Source organism: Pinus tabuliformis, chromosome 5_1 (assembly GCF_031772625.1).
Source record: "Pinus tabuliformis cultivar Carrire ecotype Pingquan chromosome 5_1, CPIR1, whole genome shotgun sequence".
Classification (NCBI taxonomy): Eukaryota; Viridiplantae; Streptophyta; class Pinopsida; order Pinales; family Pinaceae; genus Pinus; species Pinus tabuliformis.
Window position 1 is genome coordinate 708,474,050 of NC_142305.1, and position 21,129 is coordinate 708,495,178.

General features: G+C 34.9%; 1 long non-coding RNA gene across 1 annotated transcript; it reads right to left on the reverse strand.

Moving 5' to 3' along the window:
• Positions 1-413: 413 nt before the first annotated feature.
• On the reverse strand, positions 414-1,252 carry LOC149166898 (uncharacterized). Its single transcript, XR_016260602.1, has 3 exons — positions 1,095-1,252; positions 895-986; positions 414-608 (listed from the first exon to the last, which is right to left on the reverse strand). It is a non-coding gene; the product is annotated as an uncharacterized LOC149166898 (long non-coding RNA).
• Positions 1,253-21,129: the final 19,877 nt, after the last annotated feature.

Sequence of the window (21,129 nt, forward strand, 5' to 3'; positions counted from 1 at the left end):
ATTCTCACTTAAATATAGGTTATTATTTATATATAAAAAAAGAATATGATTAACCTAGATTATCATTATCTGTAAATACAATATGATGTCGAACGCTTCATGCTCTGCATGAATATAAGGTAAAAAAAGTTTCCAACTGAGATGGCCTCTATTAAATACAGATTAAGCCAAAGGTTTATTTTCTATAAAACCTTATGGATGTATCAGGAAGAGCTCAAATCGACATATTGAAACCAAGGGACATGCATAGTATATTTCTAAAACTTCAAATGAAAGGAGAATACATTCTCATAATATAATGTGTAAACTTTAAATTATTACAGAGCTAATACTTGATATATGTATCAAATAATTCCTTTAATAATAATAACAACCAACATAACAAGGTATTACACGCTTTTAAATATTTCAAATCCAACACATGCTTGTCGCAATTAGAATGTGCAGTCACAAAAATAGAATATCAATATACAATTACAAACTGTGAACTCTCCCATGGGAACGATGTTTCCCAAAAACTCCATCATAGAATGACGAAAAGGAACCAACCAGGTGCTTTGCAAATTATGGACATGGACAGTGTGATAGAATTAGTTGTAATGTTGTATCTGAGTAAAGGAGACAACGAAAAGTATCAAACATCATACATGTATTTGCCAAGATAGACAAAAAAAAACAGTCGGTTAGATAGAGACATTGAACAACAATTTCATTCATGAAGTTAATATATCATAAAGTAAATGATCATCGTAAATAAGTATGGAAGCTCCCCCGTGAATGTAGCAACACCCCTTTGTCATATAGGAATGGAAATATGTGCTTAAAGACTGTTCCCTCGCAAACAAACAGGATTAAGTGTAATAATGAGGTAGAATAGAAAGATATGGGGTATACCTGATGTAGCAAGGCACAGGGATAAGATTGAGTACATGGGTTGAGCACGTACTAAACTATTAGTCAAAGCCAAGTCCTGAGTCAGCTTTCCCCTGTAGTCAAAGTGTCCAAAATGAGAAAAAAGCAAACTGTAACCCTAGTAAACATGTGAAAACTTTTAGTGAAAAGAACAAGAAATTGTAAAATGGGAATAGCCATACCTTTGTCGGTAAATTCTGGAAGCATAGCAAGTTATTCCTGGGCCGAGACTAGTTTGGGTTGTGGTCTCCTAGTAAAACTCCCAAACTTAAGATACTTTCTGGGATCATTGTGCACACGAAATTTCTAAATGGGATGAAAAAACAGATAGCTAGAGGACCGATAATTATGTTGGTGCGTTGAATGAAGACTTGTTGATCAAATAAACACAGTAAACATTCTCCTTTGTCAAAAAAGTGGTAATGAATATTAACCCTTTGCAACAAAATAATTAAGGGATCAATCCATTGTTGCAGTTCATAAATTTGAAGGAAATAAAGAGAAAGAACAATGATTACCAGAAACCTTAACTAGGAGCACAAGAATCACAAGGAACTTGTTTTAAACAATGAACATTTGGAACCTACCAGTAAATCGACATTGTATGGTGGCCACTGCAATGCAGAAGAATACCAATAAAAAATTACATCTGCTTCCTCGGGATTTGATTGCAAAGTGCTAAGCAATGCCATATGTAGGCTACTATGAACAAGGAATGACCTGTTCTAGTGGGTTTCTCATTAATGAACACGGGTCAAACCCTCTTACTGAACAATGGACAACATACCTAAATTATGTCACACAAATGACCAGATGGAACGGTGATAGGGTTTATGGCTAGAGGAACGGATAATGATCGTTGGATCACCTCGAACAATCTTGACCATTCCCAAATCCCAAGGCCTGACAAACAACCACCTCCATTTGATATGCATGTGAAGGGTGATAGCGTGGAGGAAGGAAAGCAGGTACACTACTTCACAGGCATGTCGTAGCAATGTGAAACACTGAGATGGAATTAAGACGTCAAAACATTACAATAGGATAACCTTTGGGGTAGCAATATTCCCGTGAAATAATAATATGTACAGAGATAGGTCGCATGGGAAGGGTGAATTCCAAGTGGCATTAGTTCACAAGAACCTACCAAAGATTAAGATAACTGCAATAAAACCCATTAGATATTAAACACATTGTAGATAGAAGTGAAGGGATGTTATAAATAAAAACATTAAGTGTTCTTGTGTTATCCTTTTATAAATTAAAAAGTTGGGGTGATTAGGACACACACACATACACATATATATGATTCCATGTATAGATGAGAGACATGACAGGTTGAGGGACAAGGTAGAAGATGACCTAGTATAAAAATTTTGCAGTACAAGAAGGCTTAAGCAAATCCTCATAGACATCTGGTATAATCTAAATGATGTAGTAGCTCGATTATCCAACATTGAATGCTACATAGTCTCTAATTGTGACACTGAATCCAATGAGTGGAAAGAGGTACCTCAGGTCATTAATGAACAACTCAAGCAACTCTTCAAGCCAACTCATTTGCATCCTCTCCACTGATAATTTTGGTCTAAGATGTCCATCGTAGTTTCATAGGCAGTCCTTTTGTTCAGTTTTGTCTCCTTTAGTCTTAGAAATCTTGTCTTTATATTATATATGGATTTGGACGATATCACTTTGTTTGTTTTCTTTCGATATCTTCCTTGAGATTAAAGTTTTTGTGTAAAGGAGAGCGTAAGAATATTTTGATGTAGTAGTTTCGACTGACTATTTTACAAGAGTAAGATTTAGAATGTTATCTATCCCTTTGGTATATAGGTACATAAAATATGTAAGGAAGGGACTTATAGTTTGGAGGGTGCATATAAGGAAATGTAAACTTTAATGAGATGTAAAAGTTTTTCGATATCAATAGAAATCTAATGTCCAATAATATTTCTTAGAAGACATGTGTTCCATAAAATTCCAATAATTTTTCATAAAATATTTTAGGTGAGCAATTGATTTGAAATTCATTTAAATTGCATTTGTTTTCCTTTCTTTAAAAAATCTCTTTTAATTTCAAAAAATATATTTTTCTTTATCTCATCACCATGTCCTTACATTTATATTTTTTTCCCTTTTAAACTCTCACCACCATGTCATTATAAAAATACAAGTACAAGCATTATAAAAATACAAGTACAAGCATGCACATTTTTCTTTTATCAATTTATTTATATCTCATACAATGAATAATAACCTTTTAAATATTACTCTTAAAACCATAATAAAAATATACAAAGAAAAATAACACTTCCAAAATATATATTTTTCATCCCTTTTTATAACATATTGGAAAAAAAAACACAAAGTAATCTTGAACATAGGTTTTCACACATTACTTTCAATTTTATTTTTATTTTTTTTAAATACTTATATTTTATAATATTTTATTATTATAAATTTAAATTATATTTCAATCCGCTTTATCATTCTTGTATATTGATTTTCAAATGTTTTTAATCATAACCATTTTAATTAAAAATAATTTTATAAAAAATTTATAAATAATAAATATTAACCATCAATAATTAATAATTAAAATTTTATTAATATTAAATAAATATAAATTTATTATTTAGAAAATATTATTTATTAATAAATTATATTCAAAACTATTTTAAATAATCATAAATTATTATAAACAAAATATTATTTATAATAAAAACTATCCCTTTATTCAACCCATCATTACCTTTCCGTTATTCAACTCATGGGAAGATTATGTTATTGCAATAAAACATACTAATGATATCGTCGAATTACCAAGATTGTGCAACAAGAAATATAATGCACTAGAATGTTATTAGAATGGAAGTTAATTCAAACTGCATTTTCAAAGATTGTGCAACAAGAAATATAACGTACTAGAATGTTATTAGAATGGAAGTTAATTCAAATTGCATTTTCAAAGATTGTGCAACAAGAAATATAACGTGCTAGAATGTTATTAGAATGGTAGTTAATTGAAATTTTTGCATTTCCAAGGGTAAGCATATTGTTGTGGTACCACTTTGCCAAGAAAATGGAGGAAGTAAAGTGTGGTGAAATTGACAAAGTGGATATAAATTTTTTCTATGTAAATATATTAATAAAGGCAATGAATTGAGTTAAGTTCGTCGTATAAATGATGGATATTTACATTTTCTCAAAATCATTACCAAGTGAGATAATATTCCATTTATAAAAATGGAATGTATATGGAATTTCCAAGCCACCAAGGAATGTTCTTTATGTTAGTAGGATCATGGTAATAATATTTTGAATGTGTATACATTTGTTGATGAAAATTATGCTTAGTGTGCGCAGTAGAGAGAGTCCACAATATGTATTTGCTATGTTTGGTCTAGTAAGCTACATGGGTAAGATTACACAAGAATATTGTTGTTTAAAAATAAAATATGTTTTTGTAATAGAATTTGTTAATGAAATTGTAAAGTTATTAAGATTATATATTAATATTGCTTTCAAATAAAGTAATTCTGAAGTAGATTATACTACCTAAACCCCATAATTCTGAAGTAGATTATACTACCTAAACCCCATTTCCATGGTCAATAAATCAATTTTTGCAATTTAAAAGGAAGCTATGGAAGTGGAGAACCATTTTGTGAGGAAAATGGAAGAAGTACGTGTGGAAATTTTGATAATATCCATGTCGAGAGAAAGTGTAACAAATGCAATATTAAAACTAGTGAAGAGATACAAGATTGTATTCTCTAGAGACATGATTATTATAGATACTTGTGTAATGTAATTATAATATAGAAAAATATTACAAAATATGAAAAAATATTCTCACAATATAATGACAATTATAATGATAATAAATAATTTTAATAATAAATGTGAAACATGTATAATTTTATTATTTTTTTTTATTTTTAAATAAAAAGTTACTCTATTTCTCTTCCTTAATTTTAAATGTGAAATAAATAATACACATATTTCTTAAAATAATCTTGAAATTGTTTTCTCTGGCCATAAACACAACAAAAACCCACATGATGATGACAACTGACCAGAGGAGATAACTCTCGAAAGATGGAATAAATGGGAACACACTTTACGACCCAGACATATAATATGAAATAGAGATGGAAAAAACAGAGGATAAGGATATTGACATGTGCGAAAAAGGCCAATAATAGCAAAATAGAGATGTAAGAAACAAAGGATAAAAATATCAACATGTACCAAAAGATATATAAGATAATATAAAGCTGCCATAGTTAGTACATAGGACAACCATTTAAAAAAAATATTTATTGTACTGAGATCATAAACTGTTATTTAGTGATCTTGTATGGTAAATGCGGAAATCATTTCCAAAAAGGTTAGCCTTCAATTGGGGCATTTAGTGTGCCCCATGTCTCTATCTAGGCTCCGTCGAATGACCTCTCGTCAAAATAGGAAAATAGAGGGGCTTCGACCTATTTGATTTCATTATGATGAGGGGCTTTTTAATCTAAGAAGTATGAAACATGAAAATGAGAGGGGCCTCAGCCTATTTAAATGGGGTGGGGATGTTTTAATCTCGGAAAAATGAAACACGAAAGCATAATTGAAGTGCATTTTTCTTACCTTTTAATTTGATGATAGATTTTCAAGTAATTACAATTTTTATTATATTTGTGTTCCACAATATTTTAGATTAGCAACGTTCAATGCTAAATTGAAGTTTTATTTATCATGTGAGTTAATTCAAGTGAGTCTATTCTAATTTGTTTGTATAGATAGCACATTTTCGATCGGGAACGTTTTGGATTAGCAATGTTTAATGTCAAATTGAAGTTTTATTTACGATGTCACAAGCGAATCTATTTTCATTTGTTTTCATAGATGGTAGGGAGTAACTATTGTATAATTTATGTTATTAAATTGATGTGGTTTAAGGATTATTATAATAAAATATAAAGGTTGTGATGTTTATGTTTTTTTGGTTTGTTGTATAGTTTTGATAGGTAAGTTATTAGTGAAATGCATGAAACAATATTACATCAAATGATCACTTACATTTTGGTAGAGTTGAATCTAAAGGCATATGTTGAAAGATAAACCATTCCAATAAGAGATATAGATTACCATGAAGGTGATACATATTATCATGAAGTTTGGGGACATAAAGATTCCAATAGGAGATATAGATTACCACGAAGTTTAGGGTATAAGGATTTATAATGAGTGTTGAAGAAAGAGAGGGGAAACAATGATAGAAAAGAGGAAGACCATATAACAAAATGACAAGAGTAAATAAGATATTATACATGAGAATGATATGCAGATAATATATTCCAACAATTTTGTGTAATATGATAAAGAAGATGGAAAGGTCATAGAATTAGCTTAGCAAATAAGATTGCAAAAAAGAATAGATAGTGAAAATAAGACTTGTGTGAGAGATGTAAAGATTATGTAGATGCCAAGATTTTCTAAAAGTGTAGATTTAGAAACAATGATGGAGTGGATATAAGGGATGAAAAATATATTTTCTATCTTGAAGTGTAGAAAAATTGAGTTATGCATGCTCATGGTGGATGAAAAAATATATTTCTATCTTGAAGTGTAGAAAAGTTGAGTTATGCATGCTCATGGTGGAAGCAATTAAACATGGGAAAAATATGGAGAGGCAAACCCAACATTCAATGTTGGGAGAAGATTGTCACCCAATTAAAAGGTAAGCTTATAACTTATTAAGATATTCTTAAGGTGCAAAAACATTATGGGATGCTAGGTAAAAGTGATAAATGTGTAGATAATTTTTGTTTGAAATCTTATGTGGTTAGCATTTGAAGAGAATGTGTTCAGAGTATGAACCATAGTTTCATTTGTAAGTCAATGTTTTGAGTCCAAAATAGGACCCATCATTAGGACAGAAAGACGGAGAGAAAGAGGAGAAAATAATAGATATATATTGTCACGACATTTTTTAAGGAAACTCATATTAGCCACCCTTCTCTCTATTTTTATTTGCTATTATTCGAGTAGAAGATCTCATGCTAAGTCTATCTTCCATTTAGGGTAATAATTATTGTTTGTAAGCTTTTGTGGTTATAATTTGAAAAGAATGTGTCCAAAGTACGATCCACAGTTTCATTTGTAAGTTAATGTTTTGAGTCCAAAACAAAACCCATCATCACGACGGAATGATGGAGAGAGGGAGGACAAGAAAATAGATATGTATATTGTCACAACATTTTTTAAGGAAACTCAGGTCAGGTATCCTTCTCCCTATTTTTATCTTCCGTTTTTTGAGTAAACAAATCTCATGCCAAGTCTCCCTTTTGTGCAGGTTAATAATTATTATTTATGTGTTCAGAGTATGACCCACAATTTCATTTGTAATTCGATGTTTTGATTCAAAAACCAGACCCATATTTAGGAAAAAATGATGGAGAGAGGGAGGGGAAGAGAAAAGATATGTATTTTCATGACATTTTTTAAGCAAAGTGACCCTTCTCTCTATTTTTATCTTCCATTTTATGAGTAGACAAATATCATTCCAAGTCTCTCTTTCGTGAAGGGTAATAATTATTTTTTGTAAGTTCTCTAGTTAGAATATGAAGAGAATGTGTCTAGAGTATGATCCACAATTTTTTTTGTGAGTCGTTGTTTCAAGTCCAAAATAACACTCATCATCAGGATAGAATGATGGAGAGAAGGAGGAGAAGAGAAGAGATATATATTTTCACAAGAAGTTATATGGAAGCTCAGGTCAACCATCCTTCTCTATATTTTTATCTTCCATTTTTTGAGTAGGAAAATCTTTAGAGAGGGAATGAGTGTTATCTTTGTACAAAATACTAAAGAAAAGGCTACGCACAATATGGTTCAATTAAGTTTCCCATGAGAAAGAGGACTTCTATAAAGAGAATGTATTCATTACAAGATGCTTATAATTTATTCTTGAGAATTGAAGTAAGGAATATGGAAGTGGAATGAGCAATTAGAAAAGGAGAGAAAATAAAATTTCTCTATCTTATGAGTTTGGATGTTAATGATGATGGAGTGATTATAATAGTGATGTTGAATAAGGGAGAGATCATAAAAATATCGTGATGGTATTGCAACATTGAGTTACAAGAAAATGACATTCAAGAAATTGTAGAAGTTGAGGGAGTGAATATGGGATTATTTTTCTACTTTTTCTTTGTTTTTCCAGAATTCTTTCTATGATGATTTCTTTGTAGGTAAAGCAAGAGGTACTGCATCTAACAATGAGAAAAGTGTAGAGTGAAGATGATGAACATAACACAATATAGTAGACGATGATCATAGAACAAATATGTTCACGATGCCATGTAGAAAAAGTCATAGACATTGATGTTAAAGAGAAAAAATGAAGAAGATAAGAAATGAAAAGTTGAAGATGATGATAACAATAGAGTAGTTTCATAGAAAGCCAAAAACCATAATATGCTTGAGAAATGTCCATTAATGGTGCTTATTGACAAAAATAATATGCAATGAGTGCAAGTTGAAATGTACCATGATGATAAATAATGAGGGGTGAGAAGGGGAGATGAGGAGGTAAAAGGAAAATTTGAGTAGGTGATAGATATGGTAGAGTGGAATTGGGTGAGAGATGAAAAGGTGGTCATAACGATGTCAATAATTGATCCTAAAATTAGTAGATATGAATGTTGAGGATAGAAAGTATTTAAATAAAAATGTAATAGTTGTGCAAGGTAAAGAGAGGAAGAAGTGTATAGAATGGAAAGTGCAAAATTACGAGTGGTTCCAATTATGAAATAAGAAAAGAAGGTAAGACTAAGGTATTCAGTAATTGTTATTCCATCAACAACTATTCAACGAAGATGTTCAAAATTTCCTATTATAGGAGTTTTATGCAAGAGCATCTAGGTAGAAATATATATTATACATGCTTAATGATCTCAACTTTTCTTTGTTTTCCCCATAATTTGAAACCTAAAATTTTCTTAAATCATTTAATAGCTGCAAAGAAACTAAGTCTTCATTTAAATGAAATTTGCGAGACCATGATCCTTTTCCCAATAAGAGCCAAATGATGAGAACACCATAAGAGTTGATCCCCCATGAGAGACATTAGTTAATATCTTCATAGGTGCTTAGTGGTTCAATACACTACATATACCAGTAGATTATGGTAAATGTAAGCCTTAACAATGATAATTAATAAGTGAAAAATTGAAAATTGAAGGTAATATATTTTGGGAGACATGAGAATAAGGGAGTATATGTTTTATGGAAAAGACAAATAACACTAGGTAGATATATGAAGAAAATAAGATGAATATAGTTACATGCATTGGACCTCTAAGAAACAATAATCTAATATAATGCTACCATAAGTACCAAGGGAAGTAGCCCTATGTCCTAAAAGAAAAATGATTTGATGCTCTATATATGTCCTAGTTTATTGAGTTTTTAAATAAAATTGCTGAACTACTTTTGTGCACAAAAGATTTAGTGGTCCAATATGGTACATATGCCAATTCTTTCAAAATATTATTGTATATATCATATGTTTTCCTTTAATATAGGTTTTTGTGGGGGTGACATCTAGATATGGGAGTTGTGAAATTACCATTAGATAAAATAGCAAGAGATAATTATTAATTATAATATATTTGATGAATTATAGTCATGGTGTGTATATTAGTTGGTTTGAGTGGGGTTTAGTTCCCATAAGTCTCACGTTAAAATTTCATGGTTAGGGGTTCAAGATGGGAGAGAATTGTACAATATATAAACCATCTCAATATGTGACCAGGTTGGACCAAGCCTCACACAATCCTAGAAAAACATCCTATAGTTGGGAAACGTCAATCCAACATTGCGGCTATCTCCAATAATTCTTCACCTAAATAAATATATATATATGAAAATTTTTAAAATCTTTCACATTGGAAAATAACAACAAGGCTTAGTTGCAAAGAAAGGTGCTTAAGTTTAACTCACCACAAGATTGAGAGATTATAATGTACATTGAAATTGTATTATAAATCATTTTAGCTTAATAAAAGATAAAAGTTGAAGAAAGCATATCTATATATATATCTATATATATAAATATATATATATATATATATATATATATATATATATATATATAGAGTAAGTTAAAAGGAAAAGAAAGAGTGAATATATAAAAATATAATGAGTCGGATTGGGATTTTTTTCTATTAATATTTTTTTAAAGAATTTTGTTATAACATAAAATAAAATAATTAATTTTATTCACGTATAAATTGAGTTAAGATCGATTAATTAAAATAATATTATTTTTTCCAATTATAAAACATTTTTATCTATAAATATATAATAAACTATATATATGATCATTTTTATCAAAATTCTTAGCTAACCAAACTCCCCATACAATGATTAAGGGAAGAGCTCTAATTTTTTATTATACCCTCTTTCACATACCACAACATGAAGATATCTTAAATATCATTACTTACCCAAACATTTTGGTATCTTATCATCCTCTCTAATTGCTTTTGTACTTCCTTTCTCCTTCTTTATGACATAAATTGCATAATCTAGGACTAAGAAAGGTTTTTTTTATATATCCCATGTTGGTAGCCTGTTTTTTGAGATCATCCACATAAGAGTTTTGGATTTGGTCAAAATTTTCAAATCTCATAGAATTTTCCACCACCATACAGGTTCTTCTCTTCCTTCGTTAGCAAGAGCTATAATAGTAGCTTTTGAACATAATACCTATTGGGTTTAGGGACCATACTAATTGCACATATTCCTTCTTAATCTAACATTTATATATTTTGAGAGTTCTATGAATCTATCATTGAACAACGTAATTCTACTCAAACCCAACTCTGTCCATGTTATCCATTCTTCCGTCCAAATCTCTATTTAGATACTATTTACAGATTGTCATCCTATATTACTTTAGACTAAAATAAATTGTGGGAGTAACTTATTTATTCCTCTAATATGCACCCATCCATTAATTATAATCTAAACCCTATCACCTTTACCAACTTGTTGTACCAAATATTTTACCACAAAGTATAAATAATTGCTTCCACATTATTTAAACACTTTGTAATCACTTCACAAGCTTCCTGACTCAATCATCCATTTTATAATGTCTTTGGATTTATCCAAATTCCTTAAATTATCACCCATAAATCTTTTCCTTCTAATTATTTAAAATGAGAAATGATTCTTTAAATCTCATCTTCCAATTTCTTTTGGAAGAACTAGTTTCTTTTATTAAGGTAGAGAAACTAACATTATCATTGGCCCTAAACAATATTTATGTGTAACATTGTTTTATAAATTCTTTTCAAATCCATACCATTGATATATAAAGTATAAAGATTATTTCCAATACAACTTTAACTAATACCAAAGATTGCTTTCACACAGAGCTTTTATTTTATTTTCCACCATTAACCATTTCCAATCTTTTATTTACATGTGTAATGCCCCGAGAAATTGTAAATATTTGGTTTTTACTGTGGTAAAAGATAAATTGCACATGACACTATTGCTGTTTGGAACTTAATATATATTTTTTATTATTGTTCTTTTAAATAAAGAAAGAAATGTTTTATTTACGTGCTGGCAACTTCTTGAAAAGGGGAAGTTGGGAAAAGAGGTTGGGGGGTAACTATAACCCTAACTACCTCCCCTAACTGGAAGGTTTCCAGAGAAAAGGAAGGGGAGGAGGCAAAAAAATTCCGTTCTATAAGGACAGACAGAGGAATAGAAAAAAAACATGCTAAGTCTGGTGATGACCAGATAGCCAAGCACTTGGTGCGATTATCTTGCTGAGGACCGTAGTCCTGCAAGAGTGCAAGGGGGGAAATTCTGGTCCCGAAAGACGAATCTCATGGTAGGGTGGAAAAACAGAAACAAAATGGACAAAAAGGCCAGTTGCTGGGCTTCGAGAGTACAGAGTGGATCAGAGAACCAAGGTGAGCAGTTTAGTTGAGAGGGGCAAGATTGACATCAGAAAAAAAAAAAGGTACTAGAATACTCACTGCTGTGTGTGATTATTTTCTGCTTTATCTATGGAAAAGAATACTCACTATTGTGTGTGATTATTATCTGTTTTATCTATGGAAAAGAATACTCACGGCTATGTGATGATTATTTCCTATTTTTTTTAATCGAATCATTAAAGGAAAAAAAATTAATATACTTGAAACCCTCTCGTATAGAGTTGTCCGTTAATATAGCATGGAATACGAAGAGTGAACATAGTTGAAACCCTCAGGTATAGGGTTGGACGTTAATATAGTATAAACTGAATAGGGTCAACTTGGCTCCTAAAAGAAAAGAATGGGATTATGGCATTCCTGTAAGGGCATGCAAAGGGGGAATATTAACTGTAGAGGAGCTGCAGGCTTCAAATGGGTTCTAGAACACCCAACACCCTGGTGTGGGGAAGTAAAACTTTAGGAAATGTGAATATATATACCTATATATTTACACAGCATAACATCCATATCGATTGCAAATCAAACCTCACCGAACAATTATAAGTGGTCAACTGTAAATACGATTTCATACTTGGAACCCGTAATAAACACGTATAGGGGTTCTGTCTATTGATTAAAGTGGGAAATGTTGAGGGTAAAACCTGGAAGAACCAGGTTTATAACCAGTCGCCAAGGCATTAAAGAAACTGGGCTTGGTGCATAATGCTAGTCACACAAGTAAACTATCACAAGTATTTTGATGGTACAATTTTCATGAAGGAAGGTTCTATTCATATATTAGACAAATGGAACTCATATAACAAAAGTGAAAATCATGACAAGGGTTGCGTGGAATTCCTCCTCTTCGGAAGACACTCGAGAGTGGCCACAGGGTGTGGGTTAGGAGGTTGCATGGAATTGTGCAAGTAAATAACCTATTAAGAGAAACAATAACCTACAACCCTTCCAAATTACATAAGAAATCGTTCTCGGGAACATTCGAGTACTTAAAAAATTACATGCAAGTTAGGCATTCAAATTTACATGAGTAATGGCAAGGAAAAGAATATGTGCAGATTGAAATAGTGCCAAGACATCATAACCAACTGATGGCATTGAACTGTACTTGTGCCGCCAATAAGAGGAGAATCATATGACAAAAAGGAAACAAGAACTGAGCCAGGCCGATAGGCGCCATATTCACACATTTCGACATGTAATAGACATTGAACCTTTTCATTATATCATCCAATAAAATATACAGAGGAATAATAATCCATAACAGGGAAATAAGAGCTCAAGTGTCACGCCATGTATATAAAAACCAGACAAGCAAGCCTTAATCAATAAATTACACAGGGCTTCATTCAGGTTTCCCTGAGATGAGATCTTATATAAGAACAGTTCACAATAACCCAACCAGATGTTCATAGAGTAAACAAAAATTGTTGTTTCCAAATAATTATTACATAAATTAACAGGGTAGTCACTGTTTCAGCCTCAGGGCTAGCCGGATTTCCCAAAAGAAAAACCCTCTACCCGAGCATGGGTATAAAGCTCGAACCCTACAGCTCTCTACTGTGTGCCAAAGAGATAAACAACAGAAATAGACTAATTCAGAAGACATAACAGTCGACAAATCTAAAACCTAGCGGTGGAAGTTAACCATGGCAACCTCTTACCCGGAGATCTGGAGCAATGGGGGTTGGCTAGTTGTTTTCTTCACGGCCCAGCTTGAGGATACTTGACTCCAGAAGAAAACCCTGCAACCAGAAAACATTCTGTCAGCAATTTGACATTTGGGAGAAATTGTAGAGCATCAAAAAAAGAAATGCCAGGAGTAAAAGTAATAATCACGTAGCAGAATTCCTTACCCGGGGCTTAGCTGCGTTATGGATGCCATCCTCCCGCATCTGGTAGACTCCCAAGACTCCTCTCAAGGCCTGGTAATAGGTAGAATAAGTCCGCGAAGGAACAGGGCAGAGGGGTGAAACTAGCACCCACAAACATGAAAATGAGAACGTAACCATTAACCAGGTAATGGATAAACCAACCTCGGGAGAGCTGCGCCATTGGATCAACAGCCTGCCTCTCCTCCGTCGATATGGCAGCAAGCTCGAAGCGAAGAACAGTAGCATGGGAGGCCTGCTCGCACCACGTAGGGGCAGAGCAAAACAAAAATCCAACATCATAAATCCAAACATTAGATCTTTGTACTGTGCAACAGGCCCAAAATTAAATGGGATAGCCAGGTGTAAACAAAGCCGTCTATTGTACAGGTATGGTAGCAAGTTTTGAGTCACCCAAGGAAGGGAGAGTTATGAGCGATGGCTCTGGGGGGGTTTTCGGGCCTTAAATATCCCAGGAATACATTAACTGCTACCGAAAAACCATATATAACTGGAGAAATTGGAAACAGTGGGACAGTTGACCAATGAACCAAAATATCACAGTAATGTTTATATATAAAAAAAAAAATTACTGTTGAATCTTTGTGTTATTTTATTGCATGAAATTATAAGGAGATATGACAATTGGTATCAGAGCTAGGCTACAAAAGCTTAGGCCTCTGGGAAATGGCAGATTGACATACAGTTATTTTTGTCTCTATGTTTAAAATGTTGACCTTTTTCTTTCTTGCTTTCATTTTCCTATGTCAAAGATAGGACAAAGAGAAGACAGACAACCTGAGAAGAGGGGATAGTGCATCACGTAGGTATGCGATGGGACAGGGACCTATATCTGGCCCTGAAAATAATCCCGAGCTATGGGTACATCTCGGGGAAGAAGCTCGCAATACAAACCAGGCTATTTTGGAGACGGTGCAGGAATTGAAAAACGAAATTGGCCGGTTACGTGAAGAGAATGCACGATTAACGATGGAACAAGAAAGAATTCTAAAGAGCCTGTCTGATAGACAGAACCAGCCGCCAGTGCATCCCAGTGCAGAACAGCAAAGAATGTCAGAAGAACAGAACCACCATACAGAACCTGAAGGGTCGGAAGAGAGGGAGGAATGATCTGATAATGCATCAAAACAACAGACTTCAAAGAGGCAACGAATAGAATTGCAAGGGGAGTTCTGGAAGATTAAATCGCCTCACTTCGACGGGGAATAGGAAGAAGCAGCTAAGGCATGGTTGATAAATATGAACAAATACTTCCAGCTATATGAATACGATCATAACTTGAAGGTACGATTGGCCATCTTCTAATTACAGGGAAAAGCGACCCTGTGGTGGGAAGAAGTTAAGATCGTAAAGGGAGTAAGCGAACAAACCATAACCTAGGAGAAATTTCAAAGGTACTTCAAGGAAAGATACCTGACAAAGCATTTTTACGACGAAAAGTCAAGGGAATTCCATGACTTGCGGTTGGGGCAGCAGACCATGGACGAATTTATCACCCGTTTTACTTCCTTGCTTCGTTATGTGCCTTATATTAGGGAAGAAAAAGCTAAGGTGCAAAGATTTGTTAGCAGTTTACCCCTGTATATGCGAGAAAGGATTGAGTTTGATAATCCAAAGATCATGGACGAAGTTATTCGTAAAGCCAGAATTTGTTACTAGCAGAGTAAACAGAAAGGAGAAGTTCCAGGGAAAAGATGGAATGAGAAAAGAGGTAATAAGTCAGCTGGGAACAGTAAAGGAAATCGCAGTGGTGGAAGCACGGGTATTGGCAAGGGGCAGAATAGCAGAATTATGCAGAAAAACTCATACAAATCCAAGCCAACCAGTGAGTCTAGAGTCAGTGAACAGCCTACAAGATTGAACAGTGAAGGGACAACAAGACCCCCAGTACAGTGTTGGGGTTGTGGAGGGCCTCACTACGTCAAAAATTGTCCGCAGCGAAAGGGAACTTAGCAGTTATCCCAAATCCATGAAGCATCAACCATTGGCGATGTAGGACATAAAATACCAAGGATTAATGCAGCCCTGGACGATCGTCAGGCAGAGTACCAGCCGACCATGGTGGAATTTGAAGGTAAAATTTCTAACCTTACCGTAGCTGTTTTAATTGACCCTGGAGCCACATTAAGTTATATTAGTCCAAAGATAGTAGAACATTGTAAACTGCAAACTGTTAAATTCAAGAACCCATGGCTAGTACAGCTGGCTACAGGGGCCAAGAGGCGAGTGTTGGCAAAAGTCAATAGCTGCCCTTTAACAATAGCAGGTCAACCAGTAATGGCTGATTTAAATGTACTTCCCCTTGGTTCATATGATGTTCTGATCGGTATGGACTGGTTGGAAAAGCACTGGTCATTAGTTGACTGCAAAACGAAGATTATTTATTATTGGGATGAACATGGAGCTAGGAAAGAGATGCAAGGGATCAAGCGGCCAGTGCAGGTTCGGCCAATAACTGCATCCCAGTTAGCAAAATGCATTAGGAAGGGGTGTCAGATTTACGCCATCCAGGTGGGCTATGCTGACTCAAAGGATAAAATAGCCATGTTGGATAACATCCCTGTAATACAAGAATTTGCGGATGTGTTTCCAGAAGAGATTCTCGGACTGCCACCTAAAAGGGATATAGACTTTACCATCGAATTGATACCGGGGGCAGCACCGGTATCTCGAGCACCCTATAGGATGAGTGTACCTGAGTTAACAGAGTTAAAAATGCAGCTACAGGAGCTATTAGACAAAAACTATATCTGCCCCAATGTGTCTCCGTGGGGAGCTCCAGTGTTATTCGTTAAGAAAAAGGACGGGACCCTCCGCATGTGTATAGATTACCAACAGCTGAACAAACTGACAGTAAAAAACAAGTATCCTTTACCTCGGATCGATGAACTTTTCGATCAAGTAAAGGGTGCAACAGTATTCTCCAAGATCGATTTGCGATCAGGTTACCACCAGATCAGAATTAAGGAGGAAGACATAGCTAAAACAGCCTTTAGAACAAGGTATGGGCATTACGAGTTTGTGGTTCTACCCTTTGGGTTAACCAACGCCCCTGCAACTTTCATGTGTTTAATGAACAGCATATTTCATCGATATTTGGACAGATTTGTGCTGATATTTATCGATGATATACTGATATACTCCCGTACCATGGAAGAACACAAGGAGCACCTTAGGTTGGTGCTACAAACCCTCCGAGAACACCAGTTATATGCTAAGTTCAGCAAGTGCGATTTCTTCAAGGAAGAAATACAGTATTTAGGCCATATAATCACAAAGGAAGGGATCACAGTGGACCCTGAAAAGATAAGGACCATAATGGAATGGCCCGTACCGAAGGATGTAGCAGACATCAGGTCCTTTATGGGGTTAGCCGGATATTACAGACGCTTTGTAGAAGGCTTCTCAAGAGTAGCATATCCTATCACTTCCCTTCATAAAAAGGGAAGAGCGTTCAAATGGACCCCGAAATGTCAAAGAAGTTTTGAGCAGCTTAAGCATCTGCTCACCACCACACCCATTTTAAGTATAGCCGATCCTAATAAGGATTATGTGGTGTGCACTGACGCAAGCAAGGAGGGCGTGGGAGGTGTGTTGATGCAAGAAGGGAAAGTAATAGCTTATGAGTCAAGGAAACTAAAAGAGCATGAGCAGAAGTATTCTGCTTATGACTTAGAGTTGGCAGCTGTCATACACGCATTGAAGATGTGGTGACATTATCTTATGGGAAGGAAATTTTTGTTGCTGACCGACCACCACAGTCTATCTAATTATTTCAGCCAGCCCACTTTAAACACAAGGCAAGCACGGTGGGCAGATTTCTTAAGTAGTTTTGACTTTGAAATTAAACATCTGAAGGGGAAAGAAAACTGGGTGGCCGACGCCTTAAGTCGAAAAGTACAATGTTTGTACGAAATTTCCTTCAGTGAATGGAAAAGTCCCTTTGAGGAAATGATAAAAAAGGCAGTAGAGCAAGATGCTGAATACCAGCAAATAAAACAGCAAGTACAACAGCCTACCAACAAGAAGAATCAACAAGGATATGAGATAGGGGATGCTGGAATTTTGTACTACAAAAAAAGGTTATATGTACCTAATCAAAACAACATTAAAAATTTGATTCTGGACGAATTTCATATCAGTCACTATGCAGGGCACCCAGGATATCAGAAAATGATTATTGTGCTTCGAAAAGAGTACTACTAGCTGGGAAAGAAGAAGAATGTGGCTGAGTATTTGGCACAATGCTTGGAATGCCAACAAATAAAAGCAGAGCATCAACATCCAGTAGGGTTATTGCAACCACTACCCATTCCGGAATGGAAGTGGGAAGCAATTTCCATGGATTTTATAACAGGGCTGCCCAAGACAAAGAAGAATAACAACTCTATTATGGTGGTAGTAGACAAGTTGTGTAAAGCAGCACATTTTATACCTGTGAAATCTACCTACATAGTTGTACAGATTGCCCATATTTTCATGCAGAATGTGTTTAAATTGCATGGACTCCCAAAGATAATAATTTCAGATCGGGATGTGAAATTCACATCTGCCTTTTGGAAGACACTATTTACAGAATTAGGGACCCAGCTGAATTTCAGTACAGCGTATCATCGCCAGACCGATGGACAAAAGGAGCCGGTAAATCAAGTGGTGGAAGACATGTTAAGGGCATACGTGATGCAGCAGCCAACGCAGTGGGAAGAGTATTTGCACTTGGTGGAGTTTGCTTATAATAATGGCTATCATACCTCATTACAAATGAGCCCCTTTGAGGTCTTGTACGGGCAGAAATGCTGCACACCCACAAGTTGGGGTGGACCTGAAGACAAATTAAGGTTAGGTCCAGAAATGCTTAAGGAAATGGAAGATATGGTGAAAAGGGTACGCTCTATTTTAAAAGCTGCTCAGGATAGGTAGAAGAGCTTTGCTGATCGAAAAAGGAAGTTCAAATAATACCAAGTTGGTGGCCATGTTTATGTGAAGATCCAAGCAAGAAAGAGTACATTGCAATGGAGCGGGTGTGCCAAGTTAGCGCCCCGATATTGTGGACCATTCCAACTCTTGGCAAGAATTGGGCTGGTGGCTTACCAGCTCGCCCTGCCAAGTCACATCTGGGTCCACAATGTCTTCCATGTCTCTGTGTTAAAAAAATACATTTATGATCCTAAGAATGTGATTCGATGGCAAGATATACAGGTAAGGATTATTTCCAGTAGACCAGTCTAAAAGTTTTCTTTAAAAGAAACTGATCTAGAATATTGCATGTGTAGGTAGAGCCAGAAGGAGAATTCTTGGTCGAGCCGCTGAGCATTCTCGACCGAGAGAAGTACAGCTGCAGAAACGAGCTATTACCCAAGTTAAAGTGCAATGACAACACTTTGGACTTGATGAGGCCACTTGGGAAGATGAGGAGCTCATGAGGAAAGCTTATCCGGAATTGTTCTTGGGCAACGAACATCGGGACGATGTCCAATTTCAGGAGGGGGAGATGTAATGCCCCGAGAAATTGTAAATATTTGGTTTTTATTATGGTAAAAGATAAACTACACATGACACTATTGCTATTTGGAACTTAATATATATTTTTTATTATTGTTCTTTTAATAAAGAAGAAATGTTTGATTTACGTGCTGGCAACATCTTGAAAAGGGGAAGTTGGGAAAAGAGGTTGGGGGGTAATTGTAATCCTAACTACCTCCCCTAACTGGAAGGTTTCCAGAGAAAAGGAAGGGGAGGAGGCAAAAAAATATGTGCTGTAAGGACAGACAGAGGAATAGAAAAGAAATAGGCTAAGTCTGGTGATGACCAGATAGCCAAGAACTTGGTGTGATTATCTTGCTGAGGACAGTAGTCATGAAAGAGTGCAAGGGGGGAGATTCTGGTCCCGAAAGACGAATCTCATGGTAGGGTGGCAAAACAGAAACAAAATCGACAGAAAGTCCAGTTGCTGGGCTTCGAGAGTACACAGTGGATCAGAGAACCAAGGTGAGCAGTTTAGTTGAGAGGGGAAAGATCGACATCAGAAAAAAAGGTACTGGAATACTCACTGTTGTGTGTGATTATTTTCTGCTTTATCTATGGAAAAGAATACTCACTGCTGTGTGTGATTATTATCTATTTTATCTATGGAAAAGAATACTCATGGCTATGTGATGATTATTTCCTGTTTTTCTTAATGGAATCATTAAAGGAAAAAAATAAATATAGCTGAAACCCTCTCGTATAGAGTTGTCCGTTAATATAGCATGGAATACGAAGAGTGAACATAGTTGAAACCCTTAGGTATAGGGTTGGACGTTAATATAGTATAAACTGAATAGGGTCAACTTGGCTCCTAAAAGAAAAGAATGGGATTATGGCATTCCTGTAAGGGCATGCAAAGGGGGAATATTAACTGTAGAGGAGCTACAGGCTTCAAAAGGGTTCTAGAACATCCAACACCTTGGTGTGGGGAAGTAAAAATTTAGGAAATGTGAATATATATACCTATATATTTACACAGCATAACATCCATATTGATTGCGAATCAAACCTCACCGAACAGATATAAGTGGACAACTGTAAATATGATTTCATACTTGGAACCCGTAATAAACATGTATAGGGGTTCTGTCTGTTGATTAAAGTGGAAAACATTGACGGTAAAAGCTGGAAGAACCGGGTCTATAACCGGTCACCGAGGCATTAAAGAAACTGGGCCCGGTGCATAATGCTAGTCACACAAGTAAACTATCACAAGTATTTCGATGGTACAATTTTCATGAAGGAAGGTTCTATTCATATATTAGACAAATGGAACTCATATAAAAAAAGCGAAAATCATGACAAGGGTTGCATGGAATTCCTCCTCCTCGGAAGACACCCGAGAGTGGCCACAGAGTGTGGGTTAGGAGGTTGCATGGAATTGTGCAAGTAAATAACCTATTAAGAGAAACAATAACCTGCAACCCTTCCAAATTACATAAGAAATCGTTCTCGAGAACATCCGAGTACTTAAACAAATTACATGCAAGTTAGGCTTTCAAATTTACATGAGTAACGACAAGGAAAAGAATATGTGCAGATTGAAATAGTGCCAAGACATCATAACCAACTGATGGCATTGAACAATACTTGTGCCGCCAATAAGAGGAGAATCATATGACAAAAAAAGAAACAAGAACTAAGCCAGGCCGATAGGCGCCATATTCACACATTCCGACATGTAATAGACATTGAACCTTTGCATTATATCATCCAATAAAATATACAGAGGAATAATAATCCATAACAGGGCAATAAGAGCTCAAGTGTCACGCCATGTA